General features: G+C 41.9%; 1 long non-coding RNA gene and 1 pseudogene across 2 annotated transcripts in view; one reads left to right on the plus strand and one right to left on the minus strand.

Annotated features, from left to right (window-relative positions):
- Positions 1 to 6,710, plus strand: part of LOC123384472 — a 31,170-nt gene extending 24,460 nt beyond the window's left edge. The window contains exons 3-4 of one of the 2 annotated variants that reach the window (XR_006595597.1): positions 3,521 to 3,638; positions 3,738 to 6,710. This is a non-coding gene — a long non-coding RNA (uncharacterized LOC123384472). Of the gene's footprint in view, positions 1 to 3,520 lie in introns of both variants that reach the window. The other variant, XR_006595596.1, reaches the window with a different exon arrangement.
- Positions 6,711 to 8,343: 1,633 nt separating this feature from the next.
- LOC101084674 lies at positions 8,344 to 8,911 on the minus strand (annotated as a pseudogene).
- Positions 8,912 to 22,868: the final 13,957 nt, after the last annotated feature.

Raw genomic sequence — 22,868 nt, forward strand, 5'->3', positions numbered from 1 at the left:
CTGTTAGGGCCTGAAGCACTCCCTAATATAAGGTCAGCCCACTGAAATCTGGCTATCCTTCAAGACTTTGTCTTAGTAAAGTCACAGTTTTGAAGGTCATCCTGACTTAGGCCAGCCAGGATCTTCTACTGTGTTTGCTGATCATCTCTCTAAGCCTAGTTGGCTCATTCTCAGTTGTTCAGGTCTCAGTTTGAATGTCCCCCCCTCAGAGTTTCTCTCTTGGGTTGTTCTTTTTAAGAGAGCACTCCTTTATTATTTTACATAACAGCACTTCTTAAAAAATGTTTTTCACACCACATAAGAAAATCGTAAGGAAGAAGAACAAAGTTGGAGGTATCACAATCCCAGATTTCAAGATGTACTATAGAGTTGTAGTAATCCAAACAGTAGGGGACTGGCACAAAAATAGACACGTAGATCCATGGAATAGACCAAAGAGCCCAGAAATAAACCCATGCTTATATGGTCAATTAATCTACAACAAAGGAGGCAAGAATATACAATGGGGAAAAGACAGTCTCTTCAAATGGTGCTGGAAACCTGGGCAGCTACATGCAAAAGGATGAATCTGGACCACTTTCTTACACCATATACAAAAATAAACTCAAGTGGATTAAAGACCTAAATATGTCACCTGAAACTGTAAAACTTCTAGAAGAAAACATAGACAATCATTTCTTCAACATTGGCCACGGAAACATTTTTCTAGATATGTTTCTTGAGTCAAGGGAAACAAAAGCAAAACAAACTGTTGGGACCATACCAAAATGAAACACTTGCACGGTGAGGAAAATCTTCAACAAAATGAAGACAACCTACTGAATGGGAGAAAATATTTGCAGGTGACATATCTGGTAAAGGGTAAATATCCAAAATATATAAATGATTCATAAAACTCAGCACCCAACAAGCAAATAATCTGATTAAAAAAATGGGAAGAGAACCTGAATTGACATTTTTCCAAAAAAGGCATACAAAAGGCCAACAGATACATGAAAAGATGCTTAACATCACTAATCATTAGGGAAATTTAAATCAGAACCACAACAGGATATCACTTCACATCTGTTGGAATGACTAGAAGCAAAAAGACAAGAAATAAAAAATGTTGGTAAGGATGTAGAGAAAAAGGAACACTTGTGCCCTATTGGTAGAAATGTAAATTGGTACAGCTATTGTGGAAAACAGTATAGAGAGTCCTCAAAAAATTAAAAATATAAATTTTCTATGATCCAGTAATTTTACTACTGGGTTTTTACACCGCCCCCCCCCCACCAAAAAAAAATAATCAAAAAGATATATACATTCCTGTGTTTATTGCAGCATTATCTACAATAGCTAAGATATAGAAGCAACCCGAGTTTCCATTAATAGATGAATGATTAAGAAAGATGTGGTACACACACATGCGTGCACACACACACACACACACACACACACACACACACACAGGAATATTATTCATCCATAAAAAAGAATGAGACCTTGTCATTTGCAACAACATGGATGGACTGGATATAATGCTAAGTGAAATAAGTCAGAGAAAGACAAGTACCATATGATTTAACGTATATGTGGAATTTAAGAAACAAATGAACAAACAAAGAAAAAAGAGACAAAAAATAGATTCTTAAATATGGAGAACAAATTGATGGTCACCAGATGGGTGAGGGATGGGTGAAATAGGTGAAGGGGATTAAGAATATACTTACTGTGATGAGCACGGAGTAATGTGTGGAATTCTTGAATCATTATATTGTACACCTGATACTAATATAACCCTGTATGTTAATTATATTTCAATAAAAAATAAACATAAAAATCTGTGATTATTAATTAATCTACTTGTTAGTTATCTGTCCCACTATAGAGCAATCTCCATGTAAAGGCTAGTGTTTTTCTTACTTTTTTAAAAAAAGTTTGTTTGTTTATTTATTTATTTATTTAGAGAAACAGAGCACATGAGTGGGGGAAGGGCAGAGAGAGAGGGAGAGAGAGAGAATCCCAAGCAGCCTCTGTGCTGTCAGCATGGAGGCTGATGTGGGGCTCTCACCCATAACTGTGAGATCGTGACCTGAGCTGAAGCCAAGAGCTGGATACTTAACCGACTGAGCCCCCCTGCGCCCCGGATCTTTTTTTTTCTTCCAGTTAAACACTTTATTTTAGGGAAGTAATTTTAGGGTCATGAGAAGTTGAAAAGATAACCAAGAGTTCTGTGATCTCTTCCTCTAGCTTCTGCAAAGACTATATTCTTACATTATCAAAACCAGGAAGTTGCCACTGCTACAATACTATTGTCTAGACTTACAGACCTCCAGTTTACATATGCTCATGTGTATGTCTGTGCATATGCCCATGTGTGTGTTCTATGAAATTTCATCCCATGTATAAATTCATGTAACCTACCACAACCTACCATCACCACAACAACATTCTTTCCTGCTCTCCCTGTGGGAGGACTGTCTGTCTTTACTTTTGTCCCGCCAGCGCCCTGCGTAGTGTCGGGTAAGTAACGGCATCCCATAAATGTTTGTTGAATATACCAGAACATGGCTAGAAATTACTAGGGAAATTTGCCTAATTTGGTTGGATACAGATGTATTACTCTGTCGGATTTCAGTTATAAGAGGATATTTGAGGAGAAAAATGTTATCAAAATCCATCTCATAATGACTAATTTACAAAGAACACAAAAAAATCTGTGGCTACCAAAGCATAAGAGACTCTTAGAAACTGAGAACAAACTGAGGGTTGATGGGGGGTGGGAGGGAGGGGAGGGTGGGTGATGGGTATTGAGGAGGGCACCTGTTGGGATGAGCACTGGGCGTTGTATGGAAACCAATTTGACAATGAATTTCATATATTGAAGAAAAAAAATCTGTGGCTACCAAATCTCACAGAAATGTTTCATCACTAATCAATCCAAATCTTATAATCAAGCCTTTGCCAATGTGAAAGTTTAAGTCTTGACAGGAGGCTTCAATAGACCCCACATACATGTACATATATTTGTCTCTGATGAATTATGTGGAACGTCATTTTGATATCATCTGGAATTCAGACTAGAAGATGGTGACCCAACTGGAGTGCAGAGCTCCAGTGCTGTGAAGGTCTCACTTCCTCCTGTTTCCGATTACTACTACCGTCTCAGAGTAAATAGAAACATGACCCTCCATTAACGTGCTTTAGACTGACTACAATAAGATTTCCCCTAATGGGACTAGAGGGAAATCGACTACTTCTGAAAGATATTTGCACATTGTTGGAGTTTCTTGACCTTAAGATATCTTTTTGGGAGCATTTAAAGAACTAAAGAAAGAACTTGCCCTTTAAGGAGACCTTGTGACAGGAGGAGGTGGGAGAATAATTATGCTGCATACCAGACCTTACCTTTGCACAGAATAACTACATGACAAATGCTAAAGCAAACATGCTATAAGAATACAACAATATTCATTCACCTCTTTTCTGATAAGAAAGGTTTATGAATTTTTATATCTTGAAAACCTTTGTTTTGCAGGCTTTGCTTTAGCAGGTTGCCTCTTACTCAGTGTGTGAAGATTGAATCACTTTGGAATCCATTTGTATTTAGTTACTGGAGGTGTAGCATTGAGCGTATTTTGTGTTGGAAACCGCAGGTAGGACCTGTTTCTGTAAATGATTTATTTCCATGGATCTCTTCCTTTAATTGATTTGATATTTACTTAAGAAAGTTCTTTCTTTGCTTGCCTTGTCAGCCCCCTCTGAGAGCTTTTGTAAAGTATGTCGCCGTCATAAATAGCCTGATTCCTCCCCGGACCAGTTGTTTCTCTGAGGTTTATGCATCTTTAAATGGATTCTGGGCACCATTTCATAAGGATTTTTCTTGAAGTTCTCTTTTGGGATAAAACCCATGGCTCGAGGAAGCTTTAACCTGGACCTCAGTTAACACTATGGACTATTGAAGTAGCTGCAATCCTACTTGGATTTTAAATAAAAGCATCTTTAGAAATGTTTGCTAGTTTCATTGATTATAAAATTCAATCTAAATGCAAACAGGGTGACGGTGATGTAAACTCAGCTTTAAAACAAATCCGGTGCCAGCCCTCCCAACTGCACAGCCAGCCTTAAGCCATTCTAGAGTGGCCACTGGATGTGTAAGCTGTGATGCAGAGTCCTTCAGCTGGGAGGCCAGTAAGTCTAGAGTGGCCCAGTGTCTTCACCTCTCTGCGTAATAGAGATTCCAAGGTCCTAAGATGATTTGTGTGTATTTCATCTCAGTCCCCGTTCATATTGTGGTAGTAAGGCAGGTATGGAGCATGCTCTTCAAGTTGAATTTTTGAGCTCCGTGGAGCTGGCCGTGCAGGAGTCCAGGCCTAGGGAACAGGGCTTGAAGAAGGGATGTCCCCATTCTGTAACTAGTCCCCCTTTCTCAACAGCAGCTGGAAGCCGTTCAGTCCTTTTTCACCACCCTTTCTCTTCCTGTAAATAGAAAAATACTGCCTTTCTGCAAAATGATATTTCAAGAAGCATCTATGGTGTGTGTCTCAAGCTCACTTAAAAGGAAGAGTGGTTTTTATAGGGACAGGAAAACTGAAGGCCAAGGTCACCAGACCTAAAGAGAGCTAAGAAAGAAAACTGCCTTCCAAAGCATCCAGCCGTTCCCAGCCACGGAGTCCTATTGGTGTCCAAAGCTTACAGTGCAAGTGATTTCAACTCAGAGCTCCTGGCTGCAGTCTTGGAATTGGCCCTATGAACTTCAGGGAGTCACTGAATTTCAACTTTGCTTAGGGAAGTCCACGACATGGGGCAAACCCTGTTCAGCCTTCCAGGGAACTTCCAGAGTTACGGACTCTTGTATGACTTGGTCATTTAAGTATACTTCCCAGACAGCAGTCCTTCATTTCGCCCTTATCAACATAAATATTTTCCCAAATGTTGCTTTCTGCTTTACCCTTTTCTCTGAGGAGGAAAGTATTGTCAGTGGAGAGGGCAGACCAAGGGCAGGGAACGGCTCATTTTTCCGCATCATGGAAAACATAGGATGTGCAGGAAACACATCCTTTCAGCTGGCCTAATCCCTCAGTGAGGCTCATTTCATTGTGTTCCGTCCTTGTTCGAACGTGATAAAAATAGAACACTCAGAGTGCCATGTCTGTAGAACCAGAGTGAAATGGAGAGTTGAGGTAATTGCCCAGATAATCCAAGCAAAGACAAAACAAAACAAAACAAAACAAAACAAAACAAAACAAAACAAAACAAAACAAAACCAACCACTGGTGAGAAAAAAAGCAGCTTTAGGAGTTTAAATGATCCAGCCTGGTTCTCTACATTGTTCAAATTCATCAGCTCTGCCTCTATATTTACTTTTTCTACATAGACTGAGCCTAAGTTATGTTGAAGAGTTTTCTTCCCCCAATTTTATCTCAAGTACCACCTCAAAAAAAAATGCTTTTGCGTTGGAGTATCCCTCTCTGCCGTATTTCCCAGTAAGAGGGAAAGTAGATCTCATAATAGACTTATACATGTTTTGATATAAGTGTAAAAAACAGGGGCTCTGGAGTTTGGAGAGATTTCTTTTTCCTATGTTTCTGTGAGTTCCCCTTAGCAGGTTGCTAAATGCTGGAGATGGTTTATCTACACACTCACATGTTTTAGACCTGTTGCTTTATGCTTGGCTAAGTGCCTGTCATGTGTGTTGGTTGCCGGCCCAACAGCTTGGCTCATTTAGAAAATCAGGGAACCCAATTTCCTCTGAGATAGCAGCCGGTAATATTCCACTGGATGCTAGTGAGACACTGCCTGAATTGGAGATGTCGTCCTGGCCGGAGTTCTTCTTAGACTGGCTTCCCACGTTGGGACCTTGGGACTGTGACTGGTCTCTCAGATTACACCCCTTGACCTTGTTGTTTTCAAGACACTGCTTTTCTCAATCTCCCTCTTACATGGACTCAAACCTGTTCATTCATTCTTCTGATTTTTTCCTTCTGCCTCTTTCCCGACATAACCAGCCACCAAGTTCTATGGATTCTTCTTTCCCAAAAGTTTCCATTATTCTAAACTTTAATTTTATTCCCATTCCTTGAGTTTCGGTTCCTATTTTCTTATCTTTCTCAGTAATTTCCTGATTTTTTTCAGTCTCACCTGTTTCTAATCTGTCCTAAGTAAATGCCAGAACAAACTTCCTTGAAGCTCTCCTTAATTGAATTGTAATTCCTTGCGGAAAAAAAAAAAAAAAAAAAAAGAAAAGAAAAGAAAATTCCTTCCTTGATGGCTACTTGCTGCTTAACATATTTTGCTCAAATCCCTCACCCTGGCAATGAAAGCTTTGTCAGTTTTGTTGTGATGACTTTGGACCCTCATGTGAAAAGTCACCTCCAGCAAGGCAAGCTTATTGTCCTTCTACATGACGTGCCCTTCCTTCTCTTGCTCATCTATCAAAATCCTGACCATCTTCCAAGTCTAGATTGGATATCCTACTTGTTCCACAAAGATTTTTCTGTCGACCTTGGAAGGAAGTGACCATTTTTGAACTGGAGTCACAGAATCTTAGAGGTTGAAGACATCTTGGAAGATGCTGAGTCCAACTTTCTACCCTTTGACCTTTGCTGGAACATGTCCAAGATGGGGAATACATAAACATGGCAGCTCACTGCATTTACTGGTAAGAATGTCTTTCTTTGCTTCCTTCCTCCCTTCCTTCCTTCCTTCCTCTCTCTCCCTTTCTTTCCTCTCCCTTTTCTTTCTTTCTTTCTTTCTTTCTTTCTTTCTTTCTTGCTTTCTTGCTTTCTTGCTTTCTTGCTTTCTTGCTTTCTTGCTTTCTTGCTTTCTTGCTTTCTTGCTTTCTTTCTTGCTTTCTTGCTTTCTTGCTTTCTTGCTTTCTTGCTTTCTTGCTTGCTTTCTTGCTTTCTTTCTTGCTTTCTTGCTTTCTTGCTTTCTCTCCCTCTGTCTCTGTCTCTCTAATTTTAAGATAATTTCTGACTCCCTGGGCCTTATTTGTTTTTGGTGTGTCCTCAGGAGCAATACAAAAGACATGTCATTCTTCTTTTATATAAAAACCCCTCAAATATTTGATGAGTGCTATCCTAGTTACCTGGACTAATTCAAATGTAACCCTTATTTTTCAGTTACTTCTTCTATCAAAATGGTTTCTAAATCATTCTCCATCTTGGCTATTTTACCTGGAAGTGCTCCAGGGTGTTAACAATGACCTTAAAATACAGATATCAGAAAAAAACCACAACTCTCCTGATTTATAGTATTCATTCCAGAGAACAGGATATGTCTGTACCACTCATTTGGCTCATTATGTACTGTAGTATTTACAAGTTTTTTGGCTATAGAAGAGGGAGGGGATATTTCTGGTGCCTTTGCAATTTTGCTTGTAAACTCCATGATTAGCCTGTGGAAAACAGCAACTCGGATCTGCAAATCTCTGCGTCCTTTAAAGAGGCTCCCCGCATCTAATAGGCATTCAATACTTTGATTTTGAAAAACTCATCTCAAGTGACGAACTTTGCTGCATCTACTGTTCTCTTCTCAGCTCCTATATTATTTGATCTCTTGGCAGTATTGACACCGTTGACCAATTTTTTCCTGCTGGAAACTCTTCCTTTGGTTTCCATGACAGTGCACTCTGCCGATTTTCTACTTAACTCTCTCCACTTCTCAATCTACTTTGTAATTTCTTTTCAACACTGGGTTTCTGCAGGGCTCTTTCTAATGTCTTATCCCCTTCTCCTTCCATGTCATCCTCACTATCTCTTCCCTACTCTGCTGTCCATCTTTTCAAGCACAGATTACTATAATAATCTCCTGCAATCAGAGTTTTAGAATTTTGTGAATGCTTAAAAATGGTTCAGCTTTCCTTTCCTAGGAAGAAAGACTGTGGGAAGAAGACAATTGAAGAGATTTGAGAGCTATTTAGGAAGTGGAATTGAATGAGCCTAGTGATGTGCTGGATTCTGTGGTGGGGAAGGGAAAGGAAGGGAGGGGCAATAGGTAACCAAGCAGTGCGGGGAGGAAGAGTGTGCGGCGTCCGTTGCACGCTCTATTTCCCATCAAAGCACTTCTGTGTTCATTGTAATCACTTGTCTGCAGGCACATGCCCTGCAGTGGACCTGCCCTGCTGGTTCTGGGAAGGCAGGGACTCCAAGTATCCGCTGTGCTCGTGGTTGTACCCCCCTATCATGCACAGCACACATTGGGATGCGTTTTTATTTTTTAGTATTATTTCAATCATGCTCTATTATGTTTAATTAAGTATGAAGACTTCCATCGCTTCTCGGCCTTTTGGCTAAGATCATGTATAGTAAGTATGAAGACTTCCAATCACATCACCTGGAAACCATTTTACCCAACACTCTATTCGGCTGCCAGTCTCTTGTCTCTCTGCTTAGCAATGGTGAGGCAGGTACCCTTTCTGCAGGGAAGAGAAATCCATGGTTTGTTGCCTTTGCCAATAGCAAAAATGGTAGAGAGCCGAGTAGCAAAGCTGTTGCCATTGGCATTTTTCATGTGAACTACACCAAAAGAACCAGTTTGTCTCTCTCTGTCGGTGATGACCTAAATTCTTTCCATGTTAGCACCTCTGGTCACTACACACAGATTACCAGTATCAAACTTGATGAAATCAGTAATCTTTCCAGCCTCCAAATTAATCTGAGTGGTGCCATTCACCTTGATGAGGGGATCAGAATAGTGGGTTGGTATAAGCATCATGGGGCACCAGATGAGAGATTCCTTTCATTCCCACAAAGATCTTTCTCATTTTGCACAACTTATAAGTGGCCTCCTTAGGTGTAATCTGATGAACAGCAAAGCAACCATTGGTGTCACAGATCAAGCAGAAATTGTCCCCAGTCTTGTTAATGCCAACGATGTCCATAAAACCAGCAGAGGAAGTTATATCAGTTCAGACCTTGCCATCATTTTTATTTTTAAGTTTATTTATTTATTTTGAGAGAGAGAGAGAGAGGAAGCATGAATTGGGGAGGGACAGAGAGAGAGAGAGAGAGAGAGAGGGAGAGAGAGAATCCCAAGCAGGCTCTGCACTGTCAGTGCAGATGCAGGGCTCGATCCCATGAACCTTGAGATCATGACCCGAGCCCAAGTTGGATGCTTAACTAATGAGCCACCCAGGTGCTCTGAGACCTTGCCATCAATCTTAATAAAACACTATATACAGATCTTGTTTACTTCATCTCCTGTTAGGCCATACTTAAGTCTTTTCCTTAAGAAAATGATGAGAGGGAGACATTCTCTCCATTTATGGCGACCAGTAGATGGACAAGAGGCAAACACACCAGTCAGTTTGTCCAGCAGTTAATGCTTTGGAGCGGCTACACGGGTCAGGGACCGTGAACTGTAGCTATGCTAGGCACCAAAAGAGGACTGCCTCCTTTTGGCATGAGAAAAGAGAGCTAAAAATATCTTTTCAGAAAAAGGTTTGGTAGGGACAGTTGAAGATCGTTCAGGGAAGAATGTGGTATCATATCTTACTGCATACGACTGGAGTTATACAGCAGAAGAAAGAAAAGGCAAAAGATGGAACTTTATAATGTACTGTGGGGTGCCTGGGTGGCTTAGTTGGTTAAGTGTTCCACTTTGGCTCAGGTCATAATCTCATGGTTCGTAGGTTTGAGTCCTGCGTGGGGCTCTGTGCTGACAGCTCAGAGCCTGAAGTCTGCTTCAGATTATGTCTCCCCCTCTCTCTGCCCCTCCCCCACTTGCACTCTGTCTCTCTCAAAAATAAATGAACATTAAAAAAACATTTTTTTTAATGTACTGTGACATTAACATCAGAAAAATGACACAACATGTTGGACCCAATCAGTGAAGTAATATTTACTGAGCATCTACTGGGGACAGGCCTCTGTGTTAAGGCCTTTGGGTAATCATATAGGGTTTGCTCAATAAGGACTTGATAAGGGGAGGCCTGGTTTATGCCTGTTGTCCCAGCTGAATCATTAAAAGTTCTCTCTTGTGGTCTAACATTCTAACATGTTCTTATCTGGACAGTATATTAACTGATCACACTACCCCTGAGAGATATGACTAATTCCAATTCAAATCAACAAAAGAGATAGTTCTTGATATTGGGTTAGATGCGGGTCAGAGAGTCAGCAGCCACACCTGGTGGAGAGAGGATTTAGAGCTGTCATGAGGAAATTCACCCAAGAAAATTACTGGGAGAAAGAAAGAAACAAATCTAAAACTCTAAATAGAGTCAAGAAATCTCTAAAAGGAAGATCTGGTGGCTGATTTTGACAGGAGTCTAAAAGGGAATCTTTTTCAAGATGTTGCCATCCCTTCTTGGTTTGAAATTTCCACTGTAAGAGTTATCCACTGGGTTTCTACAAAAAAAAAAAAAAAAAAAAAAAAAAAAAAAAAAAAAAAAAAGCAGTGGGGAAGGGGTAGAATCTTGTCTTCAGAAGGTCAACTATTAAAAAAAAAAGAGACCTCCCCTCCCATTCTTGGAAAGCCTTTCCTCCTTTGCCGGTGAGCAACAGTTGGAACAATTGGAGACTGCTTGGTTGTCACCTGGGCAGGGGACTGGGAAAACAAGAAGGCATAGATCCTGAAGAAGCTTGGAAGAAACTGACAATCGCCCAGACCCAGTGGGGGCCTTGAAAGGAGAGACGTCCTGTCCTGCCGTCCTGTCCTGTCTACCTGGAAGAGCTGAGACATTGTAACTGAAGGGAGGTGGCCATGAGAGAGAAACCAGAATGAAATCAAGTGTAATGACGTGGAGGACTTGTTTTCTCCATGAGAATTCAAGGGGCTGGCCCTCTTGATAAAAATCAAGATAGCCACACACTGTGATGAACAGGGCGGGGGGTCTGTGCCTCTGGGGAACAGAGGAGTGCTGGACCGATACGGGGAGAGGGAAAGAGATTTACTGGATGTTGTGAGTGGGAAGTCAAGGGAGAGGGAGAGAGGTGTCTAAAGAGGACTTTTAGGATCATTTACTGTGTATGGTTTGTAAAAACACTTTTCCTGATCTATGAGAGTTGCATAGGCATTACCTGCTTCACCCAATAGTGTGGACTCTGGCAAGGGTCTGGGGACCTCCATGTATGCCAAGCACATAGCTGTATGGGTGTTTTTGACAGAATAAATATTGTAGATGTGATTAATAAAGTACAAGCGATCAAACGCATTACTGAAGTCACAGTGGCTTCTTGTTATATATATACCCCCATCAATAGATAGTAGAAGAGAGATTCTTGTGTGGGAGTGTAAGGAAGAGTCTTGAAAGGTTTCAGAAGGACACAGGTGACAAACCCAGTCTAGGGACATCCTCAATTCTTTATTAATCCCCCTGTGTCTTCACTGCTTTATTCCTTAGCATATAGTGTCGAACTTTCCTATAGAAATGGCATGTGGTTTTTGCCCTTAATAAGAACCTGGGGGCTATTTCTGACATAGAAATTGATGTCTTCCATGAGTTTTCTCTTGGAGGATGAGATAAGAAAGAGGCAGATACATGCTTAAAGCATGTCTTGGATGTTTTCTTTGACTATGACAGTGTTAAAAATGCAGACGGGCAAAAGAAAACAGACTTATCTCTGAATGGACTGTTTATTTCTGTGGTGATTAACTCACAGTGTTGTGTTCTTGCACAAAATCCTTGCGTTCCCCCTCATCGCGGTCCTGTCCCGTCTGCTCTGGTTCAGCCACACTAGCTGCGGTACGCACGTACTACCGTGGCCATACTTCCTGCTCGCTGTTAGCATTGAAGGATTGTAGTGTTGTGTACAATGTGCATGTGTATTTCTGTTCCAGCCTCTTTCATTTAACATAGTGAGCGTTAATGTTCCCACATGATTCAGATATTCATTGAAAATTACTGTTTTCCTAGATTCCCATATGTATATTCTATAACCCACTTAACTCTTTTGTGGGCAATTCCTAGGTTTTTACCATTAGAAATAATGCCGTGGTTTCCAGTATTGTGGGAGCATGTTACTTGCCCCTTCCCCCAGTTGTTCTTCTGAGAGTGGCAGCCTGATGTTCTCTGGGCCCCACATTCTCGTGCTGTCAGCCGTGTACTCCAGAGCGGCTCTGGACCTGACCATATGGCCTCTGTCTAATCACAGGATTCCCCTGCCCACAGCAATTGGCTCAGCCATTGGCTGGCGATCCAAACTGAGCAACTAGAAGCAGTGAGTGTTTGGCTGAGACTTCTGAGAGACTCACACTTTTTCCTCAAAGGGTTTACAAAGGAGAGGCCAAGAAAGAGATACTGGTGAGACTGTCTTGCCACCCTGGGCAGCCTCACAATGACACCCATGAGGAAAGCAGGGTGGAGCCAGAAGACAAAAACAACAGGAAACAAAACAAACAACAAACAAAACCTGAGTTTTGACAAGGATTTAAACTCTGACTTCAGCCTGTTCTGCACCTGAACTTTTCATTTGTTGAACCAGTAAATCCTGCAGCTACACCCCCTCCCCCATACACACACACACACACACACACACACACACACACACACCCCACACCCCTTATTTTTAAATCTGATTGCATTGAGAGCTTGGGCTCTGTTGTAACTTTTTTGTTCACATGTCATTGACTTCACAGCATATTGTGTCCTTTAGATAATAAGAGCTAACAGGTACCCAGGGTTCACCTCGTGTCAGGCAACATGTTAAAGACTTTACATTCATTATCATAGTTAGGCCCAATAAGTCATTGGAAGTAGCAACTCTTATAATCTTCATTTTACACATTGGACGTTGAGGCTTAAGGAAAAGACCAGAACAAAACGTCAGTGTAGAGTCACAGGTCAGCAAGCGGCAGGACCCAGATTCTATCCTAAGCCTGCTTCCAGAGCCAGAGCTACATCACAATCTGCCTTTCTGTTTCTCTTCATTTCCTTTATTTATTCCCTAAGAACAGAATGAATTTTGTGTGAAATCAGAGAGACTGGAGCAAGTCAAGTCCCTTTAAAAGGCAGTGTGGTTAAGGGTTTTTGTCTTGGAGCAAGATACAAGAAACTAAAGGACTAGATTTTAGAAGGAGCATTAAGAAGGAGAAGGGTCTGGGGGGGGATGGGTTAAATGGGTGGCAGGCATTAAGGAGGACACTTTTAGGGGTGAGCACTTGGGTGTCATATGTAAAAGATGAATCACTGGGTTCTATTCCTGAAGCCAAGACTACACTGTATGTTAACTAACTTAAATTTAAATTAAAAAAAAAAAAGGAGAAGGGTCTGAGAAAAGCCTCATAGGTGGGACTGGCAGTGATTGTGTGCACGTGAGTGTGTGTGTGTGTGTGTGTGTGTGTGTGTGTATACGATGGAACCATGTTAGGATTCTTTCCTATCACAGAGTCTCGGATTCAAAGAAGTCTAGTCTATGCAGAGTGAGAACTCGTGAGGAAACATGAGTGAGGAGATTAGATCAGATTTTGAATCTGATCCTACTTTATTTATTTTTAAAAAATGTTTATTTAGTTTTGAAAGAGAGAGAGCAAGCATGCAAGCGAGGGAGGGGCAGAGAGAGGGAGACAGAGGATCTGAAGCAGGCTCTGCACTGACAGCATTTAGCCTGAGGCGGGGCTCGAACTCACGAACAGTGAGATCATGACCTGGGCCAAAGTTGGACGCTTAACCGACTGAGCCACCCAGGCGGCCCCAAATCCTAGTTTAAGAAGTCTAATTGTGGTATTATGTACAACAGAGAGCCCTCAGTTCCTCCAGAAGGCGTGGTGGACTATGTCCTTGGTGGCCTGCAATGAACCGTACATCCTAGTCAGTATTCATGCCCTGTGTACTTCCCTCCACATTGATTTAAGCTTGACCATTTAACGAGCCTTGGCCACTATGACATCAGCAGACATAATGCAAGAGGAAGCTAAAGAAGCTTTTGCACATTTGGGTTTATTCTCTTAGAAGGCTCTTTCTTAGAATCCAGCTGCCACCTGTGAAAAAGCTCAAGCAGCCACAGAGAAAAGTCCATGGAGGAGAAGTGAGGTCACCTGGCTGATGGCTCTAGCTGTCCTCACCTTTTGGCATCCACTACCCCTTGATAACCATTTGAAATGAGGCCATTTCAGTGTCCCCATCATCCTGGTGTCCTAGTCACCACAACATAAGGCAGAAGAATCACCCAGCAGCCAGCCCTTAGAATGGTGAAAAAGAAGAAGTTGTTGTTTTGAGCCACTAAGTTTGAGGCAATTTGTGATGCAATAATAGATCATCGAAAGGGTTGGAAATGGTCTTCCTGCTTCCCGCCCTCCCATTCTACCTTCTGGCAAATATAATGGGCTCTTTGGGCAATGCAAAGACACACAGAAGAAAGCCTCATGATCCCCGTCCTGATTCTTGCACCTCTGCCCCTACCCTGCATGTTTTTGAGCTTCAGACATTTATTTATAGCTGCCTATCAATATTTCCCAAGCAGAATTCATTTTCTTGGACTTAAAACTCCCCTCCTTCTCCTTTCTCCGTTTTGGTTATTGGTATTGTCCTGTACGCGGCTGGACAGGTTAGAAATCTCAGATTCATTTGGTTCTCCCTTCTCTCTCCTTCCCATGTTGAACAGCTCCTACTGCTCACTCATGGTAGCACGGCTGCCAGCCTGTCCTGGCTGCGCTGGAGAGGGCTGCTGGATGCCAGGAGATCTAATACAGCTGTAGTAGAAGGCCTAGCCCGGGGAGTGTTACAACTACAACACTGATCTGTTCTTAAAAAAAAAAAAAAAAAAAAATGGAGTGGCTAGGACTCTAGCCAAGATGGAAAAATCCTTCTTCTGGCAGTTGTACCTCCAGAGAGAATGAGTATCGGTTTCTGTCCCCTCTCCCCACCTCCAGTGTTAGTGGGATGAAGGATCAGTGGCAGTCGGGGCAGGTTAGGTACAAAGGAGACTGCACTCCCTTATAATTTTAGAAGACTTATCCTGGCATCCTCCTTTGTGCAAAACTTGGACCACTTGCACACATTCGACAAAAAGTGTTTTTAAAAAATCCAAAACATATTTAATTAATATGGAGTTGAATCAACTGCGCTACATTTAGAGTGTGTTATGTTATAACGAGAATGAAGTACCCTGGCACATTTTTAGCCAAGCAATCTGGTTACATTGCCATCTTCTTGGTATACAATAATATCCCAGATATTAGAAGCCACATATAATTCTTGGTTTCCTTTTTCCATATTCCAAAGACAACTCATTCTTCCTATTCAGCACTAAATGAGGAGTGAAGAGACTTGGTCTCAGAGCTGCTGCTGGTCTGTATGGTGCCGTAGTGCATGTTAGAAGAAAGGGTCTTCTGTGAGTGGCGGCGGCTATGGACAGATGGTGTCCCTTCTTCTGGATGGGGCTACTCCTGGCCCAAAGCATAGAGCTTGGCCAAGAGGGTACAGGCTGGATTCTAGTCTCCACTTGGCTCCGTGGCCATAGGACTTTGCACAATGCACAGAGGATACACCTGTTCTTATACCTCTCCTAGGACTCTGGTGTAGCACTACCATCAGCAAATTGTGTGACCTCATGTTTCTGGATCTGGGTTTCCTCAGTGTGGATAGAGCACTGCATCTGGGGCGTGGATACCTGGGTTGGAGTCTTAACTCCTCTTTTTAGTCACAACATGACCTTGACCCAGTCTTTGATCTCAGTGGGCCCTAATTTTCTGGTTTGGAAAGTGGAAGTGGAATTAGAGAGTTTCCAAGAATCTCCTTCTGAATTAAAAAAAACTCAGATACTAACATGTTTCAGAAAGGCAGGCAAGTATTCAAGATCTTGAAGTTTCATGACAGGACTTGATTTTAATAGTCTGCTGCCATCTTCTTCCCCTTATGGCAACTCAGTCAATTAGTCGATTTCTCTGCATTTTAGTTTTGCTCTATTTGTCAAATGGAGATAATAAGAGATGCCTTGGAGGGATTCAAGGAGGATAAACCAATTAATGGTCATAAAGTCCTAGTGGCCGTGTGCCTGCTAAGTGGTCATGATTCTAAACAGATCTTTATAGTTCCTTGGCTGCTCACAGCCTGAGCGTCAGACAGCACCATTTATAACACGATGTTCTTTTTTTATCAAAACAGACCCACTGAGACATTGAGAGGAAGCATGTCGAAGCAAAGGCCAGCATACTGACTATGATGGGGGTGGAGGATGGTAGGAGGTGTGAGTTGAGGGAGGAAGAAATCTGTGAATGGAAGGAATTGCTGTTGCAGTTGAGATTTTTTTGGGGACCTGGGTATTCCTGGGAGGTTTCTCTCACGGGTAGGATTAGGTGACAGCAGAAAGGATGGCACCATCATTGGCAGAGGCATATTCTGGCTCTGTATCTGTCATTGGTGCTCTTGACTTTGGATTCCACATTCTCCTTATTTATCTTGGTTACGTGGGATGGGGACGACAAGGACGCAGCTGTAAGGAAGGTAGAATCCACTTCCTTAAGAGTTCATCTTGCTATGGCACTGAAGATCCTAGCCAGCCAATATGGTATTTCACTTTTTGATCTAAGTTATGTTCTGGACAGGTTGACACTTCAGAAACTAGAAAGCATATTTCAGAATAGAACATAAACATGAGCCATTGTCTATGTCTCCATTTTAATTCTTCCTGAAATCTTTTTCAGTTGAAATTAATTTTTTCTTCCTAACATTTCCATATTGCTTTTTGGACTGGACTGCCATATATTATAGGTATTTATGTAACTCCTTGAGAATAAAGAACGTATTATTTACCTGTGAGTTTTTATAGTGTCAAGAGTGCCACTTTCAACTTAGAACATCTGTAATCGCTACTTATTAAGCTCAGTGTGGTATGTTATATGAAAAAGGAACATGGAAGAATTAAATGACAAAATTTTAGAATTTCAAGATTTAAAAATTTTCTGGATTTATCAATCAGGTAAATCCCATCATTTTTGCACCCCCCCCCCCTTTAATATTCTCTGTGAGACTAGAATTTTCCTTTTGATGAAATAACACAGGATTGGCTTATTTGGTAATCTAATCATGTCACATTGAAAAGCAGGGGGAGGGCGCCTGGGTGGCGCAGTCGGTTAAGCGTCCGACTTCAGCCAGGTCACGATCTCGCGGTCCGGGAGTTCGAGCCCCGCGTCGGGCTCTGGGCTGATGGCTCAGGGCCTGGAGCCTGCTTCAGATTCTGTGTCTCCCTCTGTCTCTGCCCCTCCCCCGTTCATGCTCTGTCTCTCTCTGTCCCAAAAATAAATAAACGTTGAAAAAAAAAATTAAAAAAAAAAAAAAAGCAGGGGGAGTGATCAAAATATGAGATGAAATTAATTTTGTTGGGGGCAAACAATGGGGCGGTATATCTAGAATGGAAGAGGATAGATAACATGGCAAAGTAGCAAAGGAAAAGAGGAAAAGCAAAGATCTCTCTAAGTTGGCCTTTGAGCAGATTTTATTTTATTTACATAACCTCTCACTCATATGGGTCCTCTCTGTGAGTCCCTTGATATAGAACAACGGAAGCCCGTGGTTGCCCTATGTCACCAAGAACATTACATGAAGTAAACACTGATTCTGTCTTATGATTTGGTTGAACTTTGGATAATGATGTATGTTGTCAGCAGATTGTCTGCTATAATTCTTACCACATAATTTGCTAAGGAATAATTACCTTTGTACTCAATGAATCTAGAAAGCAGAGGTATAAGGTTATATTTCCATGCTCTTCGTGCGCAAAAGAAAAGTTTACTGACCCCTAAGTCATATGTTTTCACCTTAAGTGGGAAAATATATGGAATCAAAGAATGAAAATGTTTTAGATATGCCTTTGCATCAAGAAGTTATCTGGTTCTGGGTACCTGGGTGGCTCAGTCAGTTAAGCACCTGACTCTTGATTTTGGCTCAGGTCATGATGTCACAGTACATGAGATTGAGCCCCAGGTCGGGCTCTGCACTTGTTAGCAAAGCTTGAGATTCTCTCTCTCTCTCTCTCTCTCTCTACTCCTCCCTTGCTTAAGCATTTTGTCCCTCCCCTCTCTCATTTTACAAACGAGGGTACTGAGACTCAGAGAGCTTAAATGATATGTCCAAGGTAGGAAGCTTAGGATCAGAACACAGGTTTCTGACTCTGAGCTGTGGATATTATTGCTATTTTTACCCCCTGTGTTGATATTGTCTGGCTTGAATTCATAGAAGTGATTATTTTTGTTCGATCTTTTATTTTGCTTCATTCAGTGTATCATATACAGTTCAACGTATTGCCTTCTGTGTGTGGCTGGTTACAGGATTTTCCCTTCTCTGGCGCTGGAGTCCTCATAGTAAAGATCTTAGGCTCCTCCTACCCCAGAGCCTATGTGACCATTCCTAGAGGCTTAACTTAATATATTTAGAAGCCAGCAAAGGATTTCTTAGAATGATTGAATCCATACTATGTAATGCAAACCATTTATTGTTACTATTATATCATTAAGGAATGCTTTATGCTGCAAGTATGCTGACTAAGTGGCTAGAGATGCTTAATTATCTCACACACGAGTGGGTGAGCAGAGGTTCAACAATGTCTTCAGAGTCTAAGAATCTAACTTTCTTCTCCACTATCCTCAATGTATTGGCATGCTTTCTTGTCATCTCAACATTGCTGAATTGTTTCTAGGCATCACATTTTTATGGCAGCAACAAGCGGAATGCGTCAGTACTGGTGATCTTTTTTCCTTTTTTTTAAAGAAAATAAATGTTTCTTAGAAGCCTGTCCACCCCTGACCTGTAGACATCCTGCTTCTCATTGGGCAGAACTGTGTCATATGTTCACTCTTGTTTGAAAAGGGGCTGGGAAAGAGTTACACAGGGTTTTTGTTTTTGTTTTCTGTTTTTTGTTTTTGTTTTGTTGTTGTTGTTGTTTACGTCTTTAGTGGGTAAGAGAGGTATTCTAGATATAACTGTTAGTTAGCCAATCTTCAATATAAAATAGCCCAGGAATAAATATATATAACTATAAGTAATATTCTATATCAACTTCTTTTTCATAGTACATGTTATAAAAAGTTTATTTTCTTTTAGTAATCTCCATACCAAATGTGGGGTTCAAACTCACGTCCCTGAGATCAAGAGTCGCAAGCTTTTCCAACTGAGCCAGCCAGAAGCCCCTCTGAATCAACTTTTAATTCTGCTTCATTGTTTGGTCCATCTGCCCTCATGGGGAAGTCAGAAGCTAGGCTTCTTTGTTGGGTTAGATTCGAGAGAACTTAGTCAGGATGCCATGTATGCTCAAACTGAGGGACATGGAAAATTGAAGTGTCAGCAGGCAGGTTGGGATCAAGATGTGATTAAAAATAGGTCATTTATTTTTGTAATGTTTATTATTTTTTTAATGTTTATTTATTTATTATTCTTTATTTTGAGGGAAAGAGAGTGAGGAAATACCAAGCAAGCTCTGTGCTGTCAGTGCAGAGCCTGATGTGGGGCTCGATCTTACAAACTGTGAGATCATGACCTGAGCCAAAATCAAGAGTCAAACACTTAACTGACTGAGCCACTGGGCACCCCCAAAACAGATCATTTAAAGAAGAGAAAGTAGGGGCGTCTGGGTGGCTAAGTTGGTTAACCATGTGACTTCAACTCAGGTCATGATCTCACGGTTCATGGGTTCGAGCCCCATGTGGGGCTCTGTGCTGACAGCTCAGAGCCTGGAGTCTGTCTTGGATTCTATGCCTCCCTCTCTCTCTGCCCCTCCCCTGTTCGCACTCTGTCTCTGTCTTTCTCTCAAAAATAAATAAAACACTAAAAAATTAAAAAAAAAAAATAAAGGAGAGACTGCCAGGAGAGACTGCCTGGGTGGCGCAGTCGGTTAAGCGTCCGACTTCAGCCAGGTCACGATCTCGCGGTCCGGGAGTTCGAGCCCCGCGTCGGGCTCTGGGCTGATGGCTCAGAGCCTGGAGCCTGTTTCCGATTCTGTGTCTCCCTCTCTCTCTCTGCCCCTCGCCCGTTCATGCTCTGTCTCTCTCTGTCCCAAAAATAAATAAACGTTGAAAAAAAAAATTAAAAAAAAAATAAAGGAGAGAAAGATCAAAGTGGTTAAAGTTATGGGCTCTTGAGCAGATTGTTCTGGGTTTAAGTTCTAGCTCTGTCACTTTCTTTTTTTTTTTTTTTAAAATTTTTTAACGTTTATTTATTTTTGAGACAGAGAGAGACAGAGCATGAACAGGGGAGGGTCAGAGAGAGGGAGACATAGAATCTGAAACAGTCTCCAGGCTCTGAGCTGTCAGCACAGTGCCTGACGAGGGGCTTGAACTCACGACCGCGAGATCATAACCTGAGCTGAAGTCGGCCGCCCAACCGACTGTAGCTCTGTCACTTTCTAACTATGTGACTTCGCCAAGTTACATCCCACCTCCAAGCCTCAGTTTCCTCCTGAGTTTAATGAAGAGAACACTAATACCTTTTTCATTAGGTTGTAGTGAGGAGTTATATCTATAAGTCCCTGAGCACGGTGTGGCTCATAGCAAGCATTCAGTGTCATTACCATCATCATTATCACGGTCATCATTCAAACAACAGGATTGTGAAGAACAGGCATTAGGAATGGGTATATAGAATGAAGAACTCTCAGAGCCTAAGGTATGAGAGGAAGTTAAATGGAAAACCAAAAGAACTAAGTCAGGCAATACATATTCCCTGCAGTGAGGGTGGGCTGCCTCCATTAAAAGGATTCCCTGCTGCAAGATAATATGAATGACTCATACATGGGGGTATAACTCTTATCTCGTGGCTTAGACATATCTCCTGGAAGGTGGCGCACCACGTAGCATTCCAGAGTACAGAAATGGGATGGTGGAGGGAAGAAATGCTGGCAAGAGAGCTCCAAGGAGCAGGAGTGGGGTGGGAATCTTCTGGTTAGGGGACTTCTGCCAAGAGTGCCACAGGCTTATAAGAACCATTTACTATAGAAGCCATAAAGCATTAGTTTCTCCCTTTGATCTTCTGACCCTGCTTTGACTGATTGATTGATTGATCGTGTGGGAGTGCATGTGTGTTTGTGTGTGTGTGTGTTTGATGAGTCACTGGGGATGCCCGTTTGCAGTGCCTACTTACATAGCAGCAGCACTAGTAGGCTGGGCATTTGGGCTCATTGGAAAGTAGCTGGCTTCACAGACGTGTGTGATGTGTCTAAGTCCATCATCACTGGCTGGCACCTAGGGTGAGGTGGAGATACAAGACAAAGTTTAGGTGGTTCCCACCGTCCTCCGAGGCTGGACAATGTCTAACTACAGTACAGATAGGCTGTTTATCTGTCTCAACAACTGCGACGAGTCAGTTACATGGCTTTCCTCCCCTTCCAGAAAAGACCTGATGTATATGATAACTTTCAACAGATACGGTAAACACTATTATCTGTGTTAACTAACTTCATCCACAAAACAACCCTGTGAGACAGTTATAATGATTTACCATGAGTTTTATAAATTAAAAAAACAAAACAAAACTGAGGTCAAGTAACTTATAAAGATCATAAAGGCAGCTAAAAACTTTGGGAAAAAACTTGTTTGGAAAGCAGATGTGGTTGGTTCTAAACCTGTGCTTTATGCTAAGACCCGTTGACTTCAGTAAGGCTAGGAAAACTGGTCTGTGGTTGTTCTTAAATATTGTTTTATTCTAACTTTTGCACAAACAAGTGGAGTTTAATGAAGCGTTGATCCAAACCCTGGGCACTAGGACAGAAATAGTAAAGAGAGAAGAGGCCACGTTCTGGGCTTTTCCTGACATGTTTTGGCCAATGATGTGTGCAAGGCTCCTCTTTGCCCTGAAAGTACACACACAGTGAAATGCCTGGGAGCTGGGGTTTTGCCCTACAGTTTCTGGGGTGGCAGATTTTAGGAGTGTAGCCTTGATGGAGAGAGTTGAAGTAAGGGAAGTTGTTGAGGAAAAGATTATAAAGATTGAGCTGGGTCTTATGAGGGATGAAAGGAAGATGATCAGGCAGGAAATTCCTAGCATGAGCAAAGATATGGAAGTAGAAAAAAAAAATATGGGGCTTAAACATAAGCAATTCATTTGGACTGGGATGTAGGGTATATGAGGAGGAACATTTGGAAGTGGGAGATAGATCAATGAAGACTTTAAATGCCAGTCCAAGGAGTATAAATTCTACTCAGTAGGCAATGGGGGACCTATTAAATAAGATCTAAGTAAAAATTTGGGCTCCGGAGAAAGGACAACTTTTTTTTTTTTTTTTTTTTTTTTTTTTTTTTTTTTTTTTGAGAGAGACAGAGAGAGAGAGAGAGAGACAGAGAGAGAGCATGAGCAGGGGAGGGGCAGAGAGGGAGGGGGCAGAGGATCTGAAGCAGGCTCTGCGCTGACAGCAGCAAGCCCGATGTGGGGCTTGGATTCACCAACCGTGAGATCATGACCTGAGCCGAAGTCTGATGCTCAACCCACTAAGCCACCCAGGCGCCCTGAAAGGGCAGCTTTTATTTCACTTCGACCTCTGTATAAACTCAACCTGGGCTATCACAGTCACTGCCAGACTTGTGACTGCAGATTGCAGGCTGTGGCAGCCAATGCCAGCCCTCACTATGGAGAAGTTCCTGACCACCGCCACATGTCTGGGGGGGGAAGACCGAGGCAAAGAATCATTAGGTAGATGGTAAATGAGTGGAACTGGGGTTTGTGTTTTCGGGTTCTTGGATCAGTTTGTTCATTTAACAAATATTTTTGAGCATCTTTTTAGGTATAGCAGATATAGTCATTGTTTAGGAAAAATGGTCATGCCCAAACAGAGTCTACTGCATAGCTTGCTGGCTCAATCTTCAAATTCTTGGATCTGACCCTTTTATTGTTCCTGTGGAGTGCTTCGATCTGAGATGCCATTATGTCTTGTCCAACTCCCTTTGTAGCCTCTTAACAGAGCCTCATGGCTTTTATTCTCAAGATTGTAGACACACACAACAGCCAGGGTGACAGCAGA

This window comes from Felis catus, chromosome A1, assembly GCF_018350175.1.
Source record: "Felis catus isolate Fca126 chromosome A1, F.catus_Fca126_mat1.0, whole genome shotgun sequence".
NCBI classification, from domain to species: Eukaryota; Metazoa; Chordata; class Mammalia; order Carnivora; family Felidae; genus Felis; species Felis catus.